Below are 17,815 nucleotides of genomic sequence, written 5' to 3'. Positions count from 1 at the left end.
CTTCATAGTATTCCATTTTCAACATAAATAAAATTTTGAAAAGTCTTTTGTCCTATAAAAATGTAATACCTAGAATTTAATACAGAAAATAAAAATGTAGGACTACATGTCCAATTAATCTCAGCCTCCATCACACCTGAAATTTTAGACATATTATGCCCACGGCCATTTGCCCGGTCAATGATTCCAGTATCCCCTCTCTGGACTACAATACCAGCCTCAAGTTAACTAATCTCATTATCTTTAGCCCCTCCAGTATATTCTCCAAACTGCAACCAAAATTATCTTTGAAAATGCTTTTCTAGCTACATCATTCCTCTACTTAAAAGCCATTCAATGTCTCCCTACTACTTTGAATGACAGTTTAAATTCCTTAACATGGCTCAGATACCCCAGTATGACGTGCATTATAGGGTCTCCAGCATGGTCTTTATCCCCTCTTTTCATTCTTAAAGCTATCAGTCCCTAAGTATTTCAGGGCCAGACTTAACACGTGCTACTTCCTCTGCTTGAAACACCTTGCCCCATCACTCTGCCTTTCAACTGGGTAGTTTTTACCGATCCTTCAAGTCTTAGCCTAGAAGTCACTTCATCCAAAGACACATCCAGTGGCCCCCAAGCCTGGATGAGGTACCTTCTCTATGTATCAAGCAGTACCCTGTATTTCCCTATCTCAACACTGTTCACACCTGCCTATTTTCAATATTCCCCGAGGGACTGTAAACTCCATGCAGGTAGAGACCACATCTTTCTTCTATTCCAATATTCAATACAATGCCTGCCATGTGGCAGGTGCTTCACTAAATACTTGCTGAGAAAATAACTGAATATCAAAAATATGGCTTCAAAGACTTGTGAACATTTTGCAAACATTGCGCACTGGATTTTTTAAAAAGATTTTATTGTTTATTAATTTGAAAGGCACAGTTACAGAGAAGGGTGGGGAGAGATAAAAAGAGAGGTCTTCCATCCACTGGTTCACTCCCTCAAAGAGCCACAATGGCCAGGGCTGGGCCAGGCTGAAGCCAGGAGTCAGGAGCTTCATCCTAGTCTCTGTGTGGGTGCCAGGGGCCCAAGCACCCTCCGCTGCTTTCCCAGGCCATTAGCAGGGAGCTGGATCTGAAGTGGAACAGTTGCAACTCGAACCAGCACACAAATGGGTGCCAGCATTACAGGCCATGGTGTAACCCACTGCACCACGATGCTGGCCCCAAGCATAGGATTTTTCAGTGAAAAATAAGCCAAGTAAATAGCACAACAATAAATACAGAAGCTGAAAGCTTTAGGAAGACACTCAGGATGCTGTAACTGTCAAGTGATCAGGTAAGAATTCTTCAAAAATGACCACATGGGCATCCCTGAAGACGCAAGTAGAGACAGTTCTAGTAATACAGAGGTAAGAAAGCAAGCATAATGACGGGTCTCTAGCCAAGCCTCCAGAAAGAAACCAACCAATCTATCACAGGAGATCTTTTAGATATGAGTCCAAAACACAGGCCTAAGTCTCCTGGTCAGCTATAAATTCTACCACACTGACCTGAAAAATCAGTGCCTGAAATTCATGTAGATTGAACATTAACAGAACAAAAATTTTTATTCTCAATTTACCTTTCTGTATTAACAGTAAATTCTTAACTCTCTTATTTGCCCCATCCCAATCCACAAAGTTAAGTTTCCCTATTCTCCATACTTTTCAGCATTTTATATACAGCTTTGCCTTTATGTTTGTGCACCTCCTCCATCAGATTCTCATGAACTCAAAGATATTATCACTAATTCATCACTGTATTTTTAGGGCTTTCACAGAGCATGTAGGCATTAAGCATTTGTGGAAAGGAGAAAAGGAGGGAGAGAAGAAGGGAAAGAATGAGAAAGAGCAATCTAATTTCACAATTAAGTCAAAAGGCAGCAGTCGATGGCCGGCATTGTGGCATAGCAGGTTAAGCTGCCACCTACAACACTGGCATCCCATATGGGCGCTGGTTCTAGTCCTGGCTGTTCCACTTCCAATCCAGTGCCATGCTAATGCACCTGGGAGAGCAGTGAAGGCCAGCCCAAGTCCTTGGGCCCCTGCACCCACACAGGAGACCCGGAGGAGGCTCTTGGCTCCTGGCTGCAGATGAGTGTAGCTCTGGCCATTGGGCCATTTGGGGAGTGAACCAGCAGATGGAAGACCTCTCTCTGTCTCTTCCTCTCTCTGCCCGTCAAATAAATAAAATAAATCTTAAAAAAGAATAAAGGTGGCTGACCTGCGGCTCACTAGGCTAATCCTCCACCTGCAGCACCTGCACCCCGGGTTCTAGTCCCAGTTGGGGTGCCGGATTCTGTCCCGGATGCTCCTCTTCCAGTCCAGCTCTCTGCTGTGGCCCGGGAAGGCAGTGGAGGATGGCCCAAGTCTTCGGGCCCTTCACCAGCATGGGAGACCAGGAAGAAGCACCTGGCTCCTAGCTTCGGATCGATGCAGCACGCCAGCCGTAGTGGCCATTTGGGGAGTGAACCAACAGAAGGAAGACCTTTTTCTCTGTATCTCTCTCTCACTGTCTAATTCTGCCTGTCAAAAAAAAATAAAAAATAAAAAAGAATAAAGGCAACAGTCAGGAGAGGTAGAGAACTCCCATAGGCACAAGAAAAAGAAGCTCCTTGGTCAATATTATGAATAATATTTTCAGAAAAATGCAGAAGGATATTCTATTAAAGGAAAAAAGAAAATGCTAGATATTCTCTACAGATAGTCATATTTTTACTTTGCAATTTTACTCTAAAATGTTCAGGAAATAGTCCTAAATTCATTTGTTCAGTATTTGTATCAAACATTCAAACATTTGAAAAACACAATTATCTCAACATTTTTTTTTTTTAACAGGCAGAGTGGACAGTGAGAGAGAGAGACAGAGAGAAAGGTCTTCCTTTGCCGTTGGTTCACCCTCCAATGGCCGCCGCGGCTGGCACGCTGCGGCCGGCGCACCGCGCTGATCCGATGGCAGGAGCCAGGAGCCAGGTGCTTTTCCTGGTCTCCCATGGGGTGCAGGGCCCAAGCACCTGGGCCATCCTCCACTGCACTCCCTGGCCACAGCAGAGAGCTGGTCTGGAAGAGGGGCAACCTGGACAGAATCCAGCGCCCCAACCGGGACTAGAACCCGGTGTGCCGGCGCCGCAAGGCGGAGGATTAGCCTAGTGAGCCGCGGCACCGGCCTAATTATCTCAACATTAAAAATAACTATTTGGGGCTGGTGCCATGGTGCAGTAGGTTAATCCTCCACCTGCGGCACCGGCATCACATATGGGTGCTGGTTCTAGTCCAGGCTGCTCCTCTTCCAATCCAGCTCTCTGCTGTGGCCTGGGAAAGCAGTAGAAGACGGCCCAAGTGCTTGGGCCCCTGTACCTGCTTGGGAGACCCAGAAGAAGCTCCTGGCTCCTGGCTTTGGATCGGCACAGCTCCGGTTGTTGCGGCCATTTGGGGAGTGAACCAACAGAAGGAAGACCTTTCTTTCTGTCTCTCCCTCTCACTGTCTGTAACTCTACCTCTCAAATAAATAAATAAAATCTTAAAAAATAAATAACTATTTACACTACGTAATATTCAGGCTGGAGTTAGACAAAAAGATTATCATGTGAAAGATGAAAATTAATTTTAGCAGAGACACAGAATCTGTTCATTCCCCAAGACTGCCAAGGATTTATCTTACTCTGCAACGAATGTGAAGACACTCCCCATGTTGTCTAGTTCTAATGCCTTGGGCTGCATAGGCACCTGGAAGAGAGATGTAATTTGCCTTTGTCACAAACGTTTTGGTGCTCTTTAAATAACAAGTATTAAATGATTATAAAAGTCCCATAAAACTTGTACCTTTGTTACCAAGGAAATTTCTCCCAGCATGATGATGACTTTCTTTTTCACAGAATCAGATCAACGTTTCAACAGCACCTGCACTGAACTTAGGTTCATCCCAGACAACAGATGTCTCTGTCGACTTGGGAAAAGAGGTCACAAACACTTAGACAGACGCTTACCACTTCAGAAGGGAGTCTCCTGAAAGAGAACTCTGCCCTGAAGGATGGGAGAAGATAAGTAACTTCCTCTATTTTATTAATTTATTGGCATGATAACTGGCTTAACTGTAAAGGCATTTCATCTAGAATGAGCAAACTGTTTGGAAGCTAAATGCATTAAATCTTCTTTCATGGGACCTGTAAGTAGTTTTTCAAACTCTTAGTGCTTTGCACTTAATGTTTTATTTTAAAATCAAATTTAATCATTTCATATAACCAGCAGTTCTTCAGGAAGATGGATTTCATTTTACCTCGGTGTCTATTACCTCAGGTCAGAACTGCAATGAATTTGAAACCACTAACACAGTACTCAACAATCCAATTAGTAAGTGACTCTGAAAACACAATTTCCCAAAATGACTATCATGCTCCTACTTCCTACTCTTACATATCTGAAACACTAATTGAATGTCCATACTATTTTATTTATTGATCTTTTTCAAATAATTTCGTAATGAGCCAACAGTGTTCAATTCCCTCTTCCACAAAGGCTCTCTTTTGGAGAGAGAGGCACTCTACGTTAAGAACTTAACAGAGCTTCATTCTTCAAAAACTCAATCTGATAAGAAAATATTTTCTTATGATACTCAGTTATCTCTATGGCACATGGCTTGATATCATTTTATAATAATAGGAACACAAAACAAAACTAAAAAAGTGTAATTATACAAATGTGCATATGTATATAAATATATATGAGTTCATGATACATAAGCACGTCTACTTTGTTAATTATCTAAAATTAAAATTTACCATTAGACAGCTTCACTCAACCACATCATGGCCCACTCAGGAACATAAAACCAAGCATACAAATCACTGAAGTAAAACCCAGAGTGGAAAAGCAGCCACATGACAGCACCAGTGGCCAGGCAAGCACAGAATCTAGGAACTGGGAAGAGTACCTGAATGGAATTTCTCTCAAAGATCTGATGGGCACGGAGAGGAACACTGTTTAAAGTTTTCCAGGGACACAAACCACTTCCTTACTTCCCAAGGTGTCACTGAACACCTACAACAGCATTTCCTACTCACAATGAACCAAAATTATCTCCTTCAAAACCTTCCTACAAGGCATGCCCATTTGTATCCTTCTTACAGTTAAGCCTAGTTCTTCTTTAACAGATCTCAGCCGTCTGAGTATGAAGAAAATGAGTATACGTGCACTTGGTCATATTTCCCAAGACTAATCATCGTTCTACATTCCGAACACCCTTAGCTACCCCTCATATCATCTGAAGACCTTCACAATCCCAGTCCCTTTACCCTCTTAATGGAATTCAGTTTGTCAATATCACTGCTGAAAAACAGCATCGAAGACTAAAAGTCAAATACCATAAATTACCACCAACATTTACTGATATATGGGAAAGGACCAAATTGAAGAACTTTGCCTCCTAGGGAGCAAGTCTTGACCTGTATCATGAAAATAAACAGATAAGCAGAAAATATAAATCAATGCTATCCAAAGACAAGGATAAGGAAAACAGGGGGAAGGTAGCAAAAAATAGTATCATCAAGGTATTCATTTTGAAAGAAGTTAACTATCCTATATGCTAATGCACAACCCAGATCATTTGAGATAATGGTCATCTAATTTAATATGATCAAAACTTCCTAAATTTTCAGTAAGCATAGTCATAAATAGAGTAGTCATAGCCTTTAAAATAAGTTACTTTTAATCTCATCTAAAGAATCAGATGACATAAGAAATACTAAATGTAATTAAGACTTTAGCTTCCCGGGAGATTAGAGCAATCAGACATTTTAAGCATCATAGGAATGAAACATTTGATACAATTAAAGAAATCCTATTAAAAAATTAGTCTGTAAAACAGAGATAATATGGGACTAAGGAATAGCTTATTAATAAGTCATTCAGTTCTGAGTGTAATAAATACAGCTATTACAATTTCAATTCACTGGTGGCTGAGCTCAAAAAGCTAAAATCCTGCCACTCAATCTACACCAAGAATCCAGATCTAATCAGTAAAATCATTGCCTCTTATGTTAAATGAATCAGAATGATTTTTGGTTGAAAGGAATTTAGATGGAAAAAAAAAAAAAACACAGAGAAAACCTAGGAAGTGGCAGGTCTAGAATTTAAGGCCAAAACCTGGGACTCTGTCCACTATATCTGAACAATCCTTCAAGTATTTGAAACAGCTGTGGTACCCTCCCTTCTGACCTCTAAACAACCTTTTCAAAGCCAGCTCCTTCAAGATTCAAAATGTTGGGAAGATTCCAGAACAAAGTCCTACATAAGTGACCTCTGGAACTTCAGACATATTCTTTCATGTCTGAAAGGACAGCTTAAGCCATGCCCTGAGGGGACAAATAACCAGGATACATGGAGGACGGCTGTCCCCAACAAGACTAACATTCCTGAGCCGCGGGACCACTCCTCAACCCTCAGCTACTCCAAATGAGGCCCTGCAAGAGAAACCATCAAAGTGCATCACCAAGAAGGAGTTCTCCCTGAGTAAGAATCATAGCCCCAAAGTAAATGGGAAAGTAACCGGAGAGAGTGCTGGTAAAAGTGGCCGCCTGCTACAAAAAGAGAATCAGGAAAGCAACAGCCCACAACAGATGCCTGGGGAAAACAGAAAATGCTGAAGACAAGAGTTCCCTGGGAGCTGGGGACAGATCTCCAGAGGGCTTAGGGTACAGGTACACACCATGAAGTAGGTCGGTGCTCTGAAAGGCCGTGTATTTGGGTGGGTGGGGTGCACATGCGCTGTGAGATCCTGTAGGCCATGAATCACCTGGTTCACCTTGGCAGAGAGAAGGACTGAGACTGAACACACAGGCTAGATCCAACATCCCCTCCCCCTGCTGACTGTAGCCAGAGGTGCAACACCAAACCCATCTTGGGAATCACTGCAGACTTATGCCCAAACCCATAGATGGTGGCCAGAGCTCCCTGTCCCCACCCAGCACACCCCCCTGGAACTCCAGCACAAGTCTCAGGTACTCCACTGAGCCAGAAAGTCACATTTCTAAAAATAAAGCCTTCAGGACCAGCACTGTGACAAAGCGGGTGAAGTCGCCACCTGCAGTGCCAGCATCGCAAATGGACACCGGTTCGAGTCCCAGCTGCTCCACTTCTGATCCAGCTCTCTGCTTGGGCTGGGAAAGCAGCAGAAGATGGCCCAAGTCCTTGGGCCCCTGCACCTGTGTGGGAGACCTAGAAAAAGCTCCTGGCTCCTGGCTTCGGAGAGGCACAGCTCTGGCCATTGCAGCCATTTGAGGAGTGAACCAGTGGATGGAAGATTTTTTTTTCTCTCTCTCTCTCTTTCTCTCTCTGCAACTCTGCCTTTCAAATAAATAAATCAATCTTTAAAAATTAAAAGACACATGAACAAGGAAGGCAATATGACTTTTCAAAACGAGCACAATAATACATGCATATTGGACTGTGAAGAAAGGGAGACTGACGAAATGCCTGAAAAGGAATTCAAAGAATGTCAAGTTACTCAAGAACACAGAGAAACAGCTACAGGAAATAAAGAAATCTGTATAGCCCTGGATGAGAAATTCTGCAGAGATAGACATACTGAAGAAAAATAAGGCAGATACATAGAAATGAACTGTTCATAAGTCAAAATAAAAACTACATTCAAAAGCCTTAAAAACAGACTTGTGAGGCAGAAGAAAACGTATCAGATTTAAAAGGCAAGACTTTTGAAATTTCTCAGACCAAAAAAAAAAAGAAGAAGAAAAAATTAAGAAGGTGTTTGGAATCTATGGGATACCATTAAATGATCAAATATATGAGTCTTAGGAATTTCTGAAGGTATGGAGGAAAAAGAGTGGCTTAGAAAACTTATTCAGTGAAATAACAGCAGAAAATGTCCCCAGTCTGTAGAAGGATATGAACATTCAAATACAGGAAGCACAGAGAACCCCAAATAGGCATGGCCAGAAAAGATCCTCAGCACACACATTATAAACTTTCAAAACTGAAACATAATTAATGCTATAACTAGTACTCGAATAGTATTTTACACTTTGTGTTTCTGTGTGGGTGCAAACTGTTGAAATCTTTACTTAATATATGCTAAATTGATCTTCTGTATATAAAGATAATTGAAAATGAATCTTGATGTGAATGGGAGGGGAGAGGGAGTGGGAGAGGGGAGTGTTGTGGGTGGGAGAGAAGTTATGGGGGGGGAAGCTATTGTAATCCATAAGCTGTACTTTGGAAATTTATGTTCATTAAATAAAATAAAATATAAAAAAAAGTGAAACATAAAGAAAATATCCTAAAATATCCAAGACAGAAACACCAGATCACCTTTAATGGGGCTCCCATCAGATTAACAGCAGATTTCCCAACAGAAACTCTATCTCACTTTAAAAGGATAAATTTTATGGTATGAAAATTTTATCTCAGTAAAAAAGTGAGGTACAACTATAAAAAGCAGTTAAGTGTGCACATTATAATCTAAGAGATATGGCTGAAAAGCAACTCAGAAGATAACTGGAAGATCACTGCTGACATCGGTGCTTACTTTCACAACAAATATGAAAAACATTGTCTTACTGCCATAAACTGAACACCAAAATAATGAACACTCAGAAGAAAATTACATTTCCACGTAAAATATCCAAGAATAAATATCTGCCTTCTTCCCAGTATTTTAGCTGATTAGTAGTTGAGCTCCCTAGAGCAGATAAAAAATTTGAAAGAATCCAAATAGTGTAAAAACCTGAGCCGCAGCTGCACTGCCTTTGGTAACTGGTAAATGGATTCTCTCCCAGTGAGCTCTGTACTACAGATGAGCACTGAGCCAGGATAATGACAAGTAACAGAGTAGAACTTTCAATCACCAACAAACACCTCAGCCTTGGGACCGGATAAACATTTTCTATAATATTTTTAATAGGCCTTGAAGTATATTTGTGAATCCAAATGACCATTTTTTCAGATAACCATCAGTTTATGTTAATACATAATACAAGAAAGCTTTTTATGACTAAGAGTAGAGTGTAAAAGTGAAAATATTATACAATATTCTAGAACTGTGTCTGGCACATCATAATGTTATATGAATGTTTTAACAGTTAATATTATTTGTAAATGTAGATTTAAAAAGCAACAATATTTCTACATCAAGTTATCTTAATCAACAGAAAATTTGTTTTCCTTACTTTATCATAATGTTAATAACACATGTTCACTGGGGCCGGTGCTGTGGTCTAGTGGGCTAAGTCCCTGCCTGCAGCACTGACATCCCATATGGGCCCAGTTCGAGTCCCAGCTGCTCTTCTTCCAATCCAGCTCTCTGCTATGGCCTGGGAATGCAGTGGGAGAAAGCCCAAGTGCTTGGGCCTCTGCACCTGTGTGGCCATTGCGGCCATTTTGGGAGTAAACCAACTTATGGAAGACATTTCTCTCTGTCTCTCCCTCTCTCTATCTGTAACTCTACCTCTCAAATAAATTAAACAAAAAAAAAACCATGTACACTGATACTCAAACTGACACGTCCAATGGTTGTTAAGAAAGATAATTAGGGGCCGGCACCGCAGCTCACTAGGCTAATCCTCCGCCTTGCGGTGCCGGCACACCAGGTTCTAGTCCCGGTCGGGGTGCCGGATTCTGTCCCGGTTGCCCCTCTTCCAGGCCAGCTCTCTGCTGTGGCCAGGGAGTGCAGTGGAGGATGGCCCAAGTGCTTGGGCCCTGCACCCCATGGGAGACTAGGATAAGTATCTGGCTCCTGCCATCGGATTAGCGCGGTGCGCCGGCGCAGCACGCCGGCTGCAGCAGCCATTGGAGGGTGAACCAACAGCAAAGGAAGACCTTTCTCTCTGTCTCTCCCTCACTGTCCACTCTGCCTGTCAAAAAAAAAAAAAAAAAAAAAGAAAGAAAAGAAAGATAATTAGTCCACTATATGTAGAAATGATAATCTGGCCGGCGCCGCGGCTCACTAGGCTAATCCACTGCCTGCTGCGTCGGCACCCCGGGTTCTAGTCCCGGTTGGGGCGCCGGTTCTGTCCCAGTTGCCCCTCTTCCGGGCCAGCTCTCTGCTGTGGCCCGGGAGTGCAGTGGAGGATGGCCCAAGTGCTTGGGCCCTGCACCCGCATGGGAGACCAGGAGAAGCACCTGGCTCCTGGCTTCAGATCGGCGCAGTGCGGGCCATAGCAACCATTTGTGGGGCGAACCAATGGGAGGAAGACCTTTCTCTCTCTCTCTCTTTCTCTCTGTCTACTCTGCCTGTCTAAACAAAAAAAAAAAAAAAAAAGAAAGAAAGAAATGATAATCTATTTATTACTAAAGTTACTACCCCTCATCTTATGAACTTTTCTTAAAACAACTCAGGTCAATAAAACCATAGGGATTTGAGATGTAATTAGTTTCTTTATGCACCCTACAATTTAGTTATTAAAGAAAGAAGGGGCCAGAAACGTGGCACAGCAGGTTAACTCGCCACTTGTTACCTTGGCATCCCATTTCAGAGCGCTCCTTTGAGTTGCAGGTGCTCTGCTTCCGATCCAGCTCCCCAGATGTGCCTGGGAAAGCAGTGGACGATGGCCCAGGTTCCTGGGATTCTCCCACTCACATGGGAGACCAGGATGGAGTTCCCAGCTCCTGGCTTCAGCCTGGCCCAGTCTCAGCTGCTGAAGCCATTTGGAGAGTGAACCCACAGATAGTCGATCTCTCTCTCTCTCTCCCTGTCTCTCCCCCCTCCCCCGTGTGTGTGTGTGTGTGTGTGTGTGTGTGTGAGTGTGATTCTGCCTGTCAAATCAATAAACAAATCTTTAAAAAAAAAAAAGACAGGAAAAAAATCCACTATAATTTAAAAAAAAGATACATTAGTACAGTTTAACAATATGCTGTCCATTCTTCACAGGCTAGAACCCTAACACAAATCCAGGCAAAACAAAATTAGCCTCACTAATGTATGTTGGAGTTCAGTAGGAAGGAAAATTCTGGTGAAATGCATCTTTTTTTATTTTTTTTTTTGACAGGCAGAGTGGACAGTGAGAGAGAGAGACAGAGAGAAAGGTCTTCCTTTTTGCCGTTCCTCCAATGGCCGCCGCACGCCGAGCGCATCGTGCTGATCCAAAGGCAGGAGTCAGGTGCTTCTCCTGGTCTCCCATGGGGTGCAGGGCCCAAGCACCTGGGCCATCCTCCACTGCACTCCCTGGCCACAGCAGAGAGCTGGCCTGGAAGAGGGGCAACCGGGACAGAATCCGGCACCCCGACCGGGACTAGAACCCGGTGTGCCGGCGCCGCAAGGTGGAGGATTAGCCTAGTGAGCCACGGCACCGGCCTGAAATGCATCTTAATACATACCAATTTATCAATGCCAGGAAACTTGGCAAATTATTTTGTTACATTTTCCATTTTAAGCCTCTTTCTAAAAACAGGGAAATTGTTTCTCAATATGTAACAGCTGTGGGTGAAACACCATACAGGATCATGAGAAGTAGAATAACCTTCCAAAGATCACATCTTCCCTTTTAGAAAGATAGAAGTCTCTAAGGCTAACATTCTACAAATTCACAATGCATAACAGACACTGCCAGAGACTGAGCCTTCTTCAGTCTCGCTTTTCTTCCATCTTCAAAGAGACGTGAAGATGGCATGAGTATCACCCTTTGCACCTCATCTGTTAGGTTTTTTATTAGACACCACACTACTCACCTCTCTCTCACCTACTCTTTACCTCCCGACTTGCTGACCTCACCAAGTAACATTCTTAAAGAAAACAGATACCTGGTCTCTGCATAGAAAGGATTTTCTATATATAAAAGCAATGAATCGCAAAGGAAAAGATTAATAGGCAGACAACATTAAAATTACTTTAGCGTCTATCAATCAAGAATCATTATAAATTAAATGGACAGGTTGGTGTATGGAAAATGCCCCCATGTCAAAGCAAAGGCTAATATCCTCACTGTAGGAGGGAGGAGTGCACATGAAGCAGCGGGGGCCAGGATGGGCCCGGCAGCCCACCTCCTCCCCACAGTGTACCTACAATAACAGGGTCACACTTCTCTCTCCCAGGTGTGAGGCTCACTGTGCCCCTCCCCGTCTGCCCTGATCCTCTGCCTGCTACCTGGATGCTCTCCTGCTTCCAAGCTCCAAACGCTTCCCCAGCCCCAGCCCCTGAGACTGTTTTCTCTTGCTTAGTAGCCTGCAGACAAGTAACAACTTGCCCCAGGCTCCAGGGCTACCTTCCAACTAACTCCAGCTAACGCCGAGCACACTAGCTCCTGCCCTGGCTGGGGAAGACAGAAAGCCAACAGTTACACAACTGATAAGGACAAAATTGAGACTCCAATAAAAAAAAATCAACAAAAAGCTCATACAGGCCTTTCATAGAAAAGAAATATCTAATAGCCAGCAACGAGATTTTTTTAAATGCTTGACCACATTAATAATGACAGATATGAGTTAAAATAAGGAGGTATACTTTTTATCTGTGACATTAGCAAAGTTTTTTTAAAAATAAAAACAATGTTAGCATGGGTTTCATAAAACTGATGGTGGGACTGTAAATTGGCATAATCTTTCTGAAGATGTAAGGCAGTAAGTTTCAATGTTTCAGGAGCATTAATAATGTTCCTGTATTTTGATGCCATAATTTCATTTTTAGGAATTGATGTTAAGAAATAAAAAATGTTGGCCGGCGCCGCAGCTCACTAGGTTAATCCTCCGCCTGCGGCGCCAGCATACCGGGTTCTAGTCCTGGTCGGGGCGCCGGATTCTGTCCCGGTTGCCCCTCTTCCAGGCCAGCTCTCTGCTGTGGCCTGGGAAGGCAGTGGAGGATGACCCAAGTACTTGGGCCCTGCACCCGCATGGGAGACCAGGAGAAGCACCTGGCCCCTGGCTTTGGATTGGCACAGTGCGCCAGCCGTAGTGGCCATTTGGGGCATGAACCAATGGAAGGAAGACCTTTCTCTCTGTCTCTCTCTCTCACTGTCTAACTCTGCCTGTCAAAAATAAATAAATAAATAATGTAATGAAAGTATTTAAGTATAAAGATACTCATTGCCATATTTTATACTTGAAATACAAATATCCAACAATAAGTAAATTGCAATTAACTCTTATTTCATCCATGGTATGATTATGGGGACAACAAAAATGATATGATGGGATAGATGTTGGGCATAGCAGTTAAGATGCCTCTTGAGACACGCACATCACATCAGAGTGCCTGGTTCAAGTCCCAGCTCTTCCACTTCAGATCCAGTTTCCTGCTAGTGTACATACGAGCAGGCAGCAGGTGGGGCAGATGTAGCTGGATGCTGACACCCATGTAGGACACTGGGACTGTCTCTGTCTCCCACTGCACCTCTGCCTTTCAAATCAAATTAAAATAAGCCAAAATAAAAAATTGTTAAAGATACTTTAAAAAACTAAAATAAATGGCATGGGGTCCCTGTTGTGGCACAGGGGTTAAGCCTCTGCTTGCTACACTGGTGCCGCATATCTGCGTGCCTGTTTCAGTCTTAGCTACTCTGCTTCTGATCCAGGAAAGCAACGGAAGGCAGCCTGGATGGAGTTCCTGGGTCCTGGCTTCAGTCTGGCCCAGACTTAGCTGTTGCAGCCATCTAGGGAATGAACCAGTGCACGAAAGTGCTCGCTTCTGCTCACTCCCTCTCTCTTGTCTCTCTCTTTTTCTCTCTCTCTCACTCGCACCCCACCTTTACCTGCCAAACTGCTTCAAATAATTTTTTTTTAATGACATGAGCTGACACTAAAGACCATTCACTATGCTAAGCACCTAACATGTATTAACTCATTTACCCCTCAAAACATGACTTAGAACCTGAGACAGGTCAGTGCCAGAATGACCTCCACCTCCCAGCTGAGGAATCTGAGGGACGGAGAAGTTACGGGATGGGCTCCACTTACACTAAGACAGAGCTGCAAGTCTTTATCTGAGATTCAAAAACCCAAAAAGCTCTGAAAACAAAATGTTTCCATAAATTTGTGATAAACCCAGTTGCTGGGAAAACTTCATGTGAAACCACTTATCATCTTTATCCTACTTGGAGTAAATATTTTATTAAATAAAAGTTCATGTGTTTAATTACAGGGTGCTGCCCCAGACCCTACTAGACGTCACACAGTGTCTATCCCAGGTCATCTTTCTATAAACTGAAATATTTTGAATTGTAAAACGCAGCCAGTCCCATAAATTTCAAATAAGAAATTGTGGTGGTGCTGGAAGCCAGTTCCAGCAGGCTGGCCCAGAAGTCGGTGCCACCTAACCACCCTGTGACACTTCCAGAGATCATTTAATGAAATGGGGAAATGCTTAAAATTCAAACATTCGAGTATTTATTAACTACAGAATATGCACCAGCCACATGCCATCAATTGTGGCAGGCGACATAAGGAGAGAGGACTGGAAGCTGTATTAAACGACAGAGCAGCAAGGGGCTGTTTTCCTGAGGCAACATTTGTGCCGGATGCACAAGGGCTAATGACAGAGTGACAGGAAGAGCACGCGGGCAGGGAGCAGAGCGCGTGCAAAGAACCTACAGTGCCGGGGACAACGGTAACAAAGGATGGGAAAGAGGGCCAGTGCTGAGTAACCACGTGCCCCAGGCTGTCTGAGGGACAGTCCCAAGTGCAGCCTTCTCCCCAGTCCCCATAGAAATAACAGCATTCTCTTTTATCATCACAAATATCTTGGTGACCAGCGCTGTGGCACCTGTGGTGCCGGCATCCCATAAGGGTGCCAGTTTGAATCCTGGCTACCCTCCTCTGATCCAGCTCTCTGCTATGGCCTGGGAAAGCAGTAGAAGATGGCCCAAGTCCTTGGGTCCCTACACTCACGTGGGAGACCTGGAGGAAGCTCCTGGTTCCTGGCTTCAGATTGGCCCAGCTCCAGCAGTTGCAGCCATTTAGGGAGTGACAGCGGATGGAAGACCTTTCTGTCTCTCCCTCTCTCTGTCTGTAGCTCTACCCCTCAAATAAATAAATAAAACAAAGAACTATGATGGTCCTGGATAATAAAGCATATGGTCACCCAAGTTTTAAGCCACATTAGAGCTGCAACTCTATCCTAAGAACACAGAGGAGTGTAGTACAATCAAGCACAATCTAACTTTTTAAAAGGCTGGGACTAGGGGCCGGCACTGTGGTGCAGCTGGTAAAGCCACCACCTGCAGTGCCGGCATCCCATATGGGTGCCGGTTCAAGTCCCGGCTGTTCCACTTCCGATCCAGCTCTCTGCTGTGGCCTGGGAAAGCAGTAGAAGATGGCCCAAGTCCTTGGGTCCCTGCACCTGCGTGGGAGACCTGGAGGAGGCTCCTGGCTCCTGGCTTCCAATCAGCTCAGCCAACTGGGGAGTGAACCAGCAGATGGAAGACCTCTCTCGCTCTCTGCCTCTCCTTCTCTCTCTGTGTAACTGTGACTTTCACATAAATCTTAAAAAAAAAAAAATTAAAAAATAAAAGGCTGGGACTAGTGAAAGGATAAAGCGAACGCCTTAGGACCAGTTAGGAGGATACTACAAGACACTGGGCAACAGGTGAGTGCAGCTTGTTCTAGGTGACAGTGGTAGAGAAATAAACAGACGGATTTGAGATTTGGTTTGGAGACATAGTTAACCCTGAGGATGTTTCTTCCCATTGGCAGAGCCCTCCGCGGGGCCCGCCAGTGGAGCTGCTGGGCAGGCAGCCGTGAGCAGGGGTCCTCCCCGGCTGGTCCTGGCTGGTGATGCGAGCCCAGGAGGATCAGGCCGCTGTCGGCACGCAAATGTCCCTTAAACTCACTCTCCAGCGCTGGGCCTTCACCCATCACAAAACCGCTAAGCGGAGCCCCCAGCTGTGTGCCCCATCACAATCAGCATTTAGGAAACTGAACTAAGGCACAGGGCCTCGATGGCCTAGCCACAGAGCCAGCCTCTTCACCCCCGTGTGCACCCGCTGGGAGCGGGGACAGACAGAATCACCCTATGAGGTGCTACGAGAGAAACGCACCTTCAGACCTGCTGAAGATGTTACCTGCCGCACACACTTACCCTAAGGTAAATTCGCATTAAACATTCAAAAAGGTTCACGTCCCGAGATGGGGTAGAGAGGAACCGGGGCAGCCAGGGCGGCCCACGCCGAGCGCCGGCCCCGGGGGAATGGAGTCCCAGCGGCGGGGACTCCACAGCCCGGCCGCCCGCCGAGCCGCAGCCGGAGGCCCAAGAGGCCGGTTTGCCCCCGCGCGTTGCCATGGCAACAGCCTCGGCCTGCCGCTCCGGGCCGCCCGCCCCTCCCGCTGGACCGGCCTCCGGGGGCGACCTTAGGGACCGACCACTCACCCAGGCCGGCGGGCGGACTGGCCTCCGGCAGGCACGACACGTAGCCCAGCCCGGAATCCCGCACCTGGAGAAACTTTCGCGGCCGGCGGAGCACCCGTGGGGAAGTGGACGGGGGCCGCGCGGGGACAAAGCGCGACGGCGGGCGCGAAGCCCCTTCTTCCCGCCGCCCCGCTGGCTGGGAGGCGCGGACCGCACAACGGCGCCCGCGTGCCCAGCGTGCGCTCCGAGGCGACGCGGCGGGCACCTCCTCCTAGGGACCGGCCTGAGAATCCCGGCTGCAACCGAGAAGCAGCCGGTGTTCACAGACGAGGGCAGCTTCGTAAGCGTAAGAGTGCGATGGCCATGCCAATCATATCGCTCGGGGCCCAGCCAGTGGAAGCTGGGGCTGCAGGCCTTGCGACGAACTGGGTGCGGAGCTGGGTTAAAAATACGGGAATGGGCCGGCGCCGGCTCACTAGGCTAATCCTCCGCCTTGCGGCGCCGGCACACCAGGTTCTAGTCCTGGTCGGGGCGCCGGATTCTGTCCCGGTTGCCCCTCTTCCAGGCCAGCTCTCTGCTGTGGCCAGGGAGTGCAGTGGAGGATGGCCCGAGTGCTTGGTCCCTGCACCCCATGGGAGACCAGGAGAAGCACCTGGCTCCTGCCATCGGATCAGCGCGGTGCGCCGGCCACAGCACGCCGGCCACGGCGGCCATTGGAGGGTGAACCAACGGCAAAAGGAGAAAGAGAGAGAGAGAAAGAGAGAAAAAAAGGAAAGGAAAGGAAAGAAAATACGGGAATGATCTGAGTAGGGCTGCTTGGAGTTTTTGTCTCCACCGAGGGGCTGAGGAGGCTCCTGATAGATCAAATGACAATTCCCGGGAATATGTTCGCACCACAGACCTCCGCGAGGAGGCCACGGTAACCCCCTGCCAGCGGGGCTGGAAAGGGGGGTCTCCAGCTGTATGCTAATATACCTATTGACTTGAGCCAGGAAGGGCTTCTGCGCTCTAGCAGCTGTGGGAAGAAATGAACTCCCCCAGTTCTAGCCCAATTATTCGAGGCCAGATGTCCTCTAAAATGAATTTGATTGATAGCCAGTCTGGTTCGTTTTATGGCTTAGAGGTAGGGGTATATTTGGCAACTGCTTCCTCCTGTTCTGTTCTCCAAAAAGCTCGAAATGCATGACTAGTAGCTTCAATTTGGAAAACGTTTCAAGCGCAAAGAGCCCCCGGCCGCACTCTATCCGGGAGAACTGTGGGGTCCTGGCCACAGCTTGCTTCGGAGAGGTGGAGAGAACTGTAGTCTAGCAAGGGGCTAGTTTGCAACCCTCTCTCTCTGCATCCCTCCTTCCCTGCCCCATTCCCCAACTCTGCACCATGGCCGTGTATCCAAACCAAGAGTGTCAGAGCCACCAGGTCCACAAAAGGAGAAAGAATTCCACCTTCGCCTCCAATCAGCCGTGAAGTGTGAGGGCCGCCTTGAAGCCTTACATTCCAGTCCCTTTCCA

The 17,815-nt window shown here is 45.9% G+C and overlaps 1 protein-coding gene across 14 annotated transcripts in view; it reads right to left on the bottom strand.

Moving 5' to 3' along the window:
• STK33 (serine/threonine kinase 33) overlaps positions 1–16,713 on the bottom strand; it is a 181,974-nt gene extending 165,261 nt beyond the window's left edge. For 2 of the 14 annotated variants that reach the window (XM_017345174.4, XM_051824258.3), the window contains exons 1-2: positions 16,329–16,446; positions 3,687–3,751 (exon numbers count right to left, since the gene is read on the bottom strand). The gene's annotated coding sequence lies outside the window, so the exon portion shown is untranslated. Of the gene's footprint in view, positions 1–3,686; positions 3,752–16,040; positions 16,180–16,328 lie in introns of those variants that run through there. The other 12 variants (XR_016231565.1, XM_017345170.4, XM_017345173.4 and 9 more) reach the window with 10 other exon arrangements.
• Between the last annotated feature and the right edge of the window lie 1,102 nt (positions 16,714–17,815).

This window comes from Oryctolagus cuniculus, chromosome 1, assembly GCF_051225735.1.
Source record: "Oryctolagus cuniculus isolate XC-2025 breed Fujian yellow rabbit chromosome 1, ASM5122573v1, whole genome shotgun sequence".
NCBI classification, from domain to species: Eukaryota; Metazoa; Chordata; class Mammalia; order Lagomorpha; family Leporidae; genus Oryctolagus; species Oryctolagus cuniculus.
This window is presented reverse-complemented; position numbering and strand designations above follow the sequence as displayed.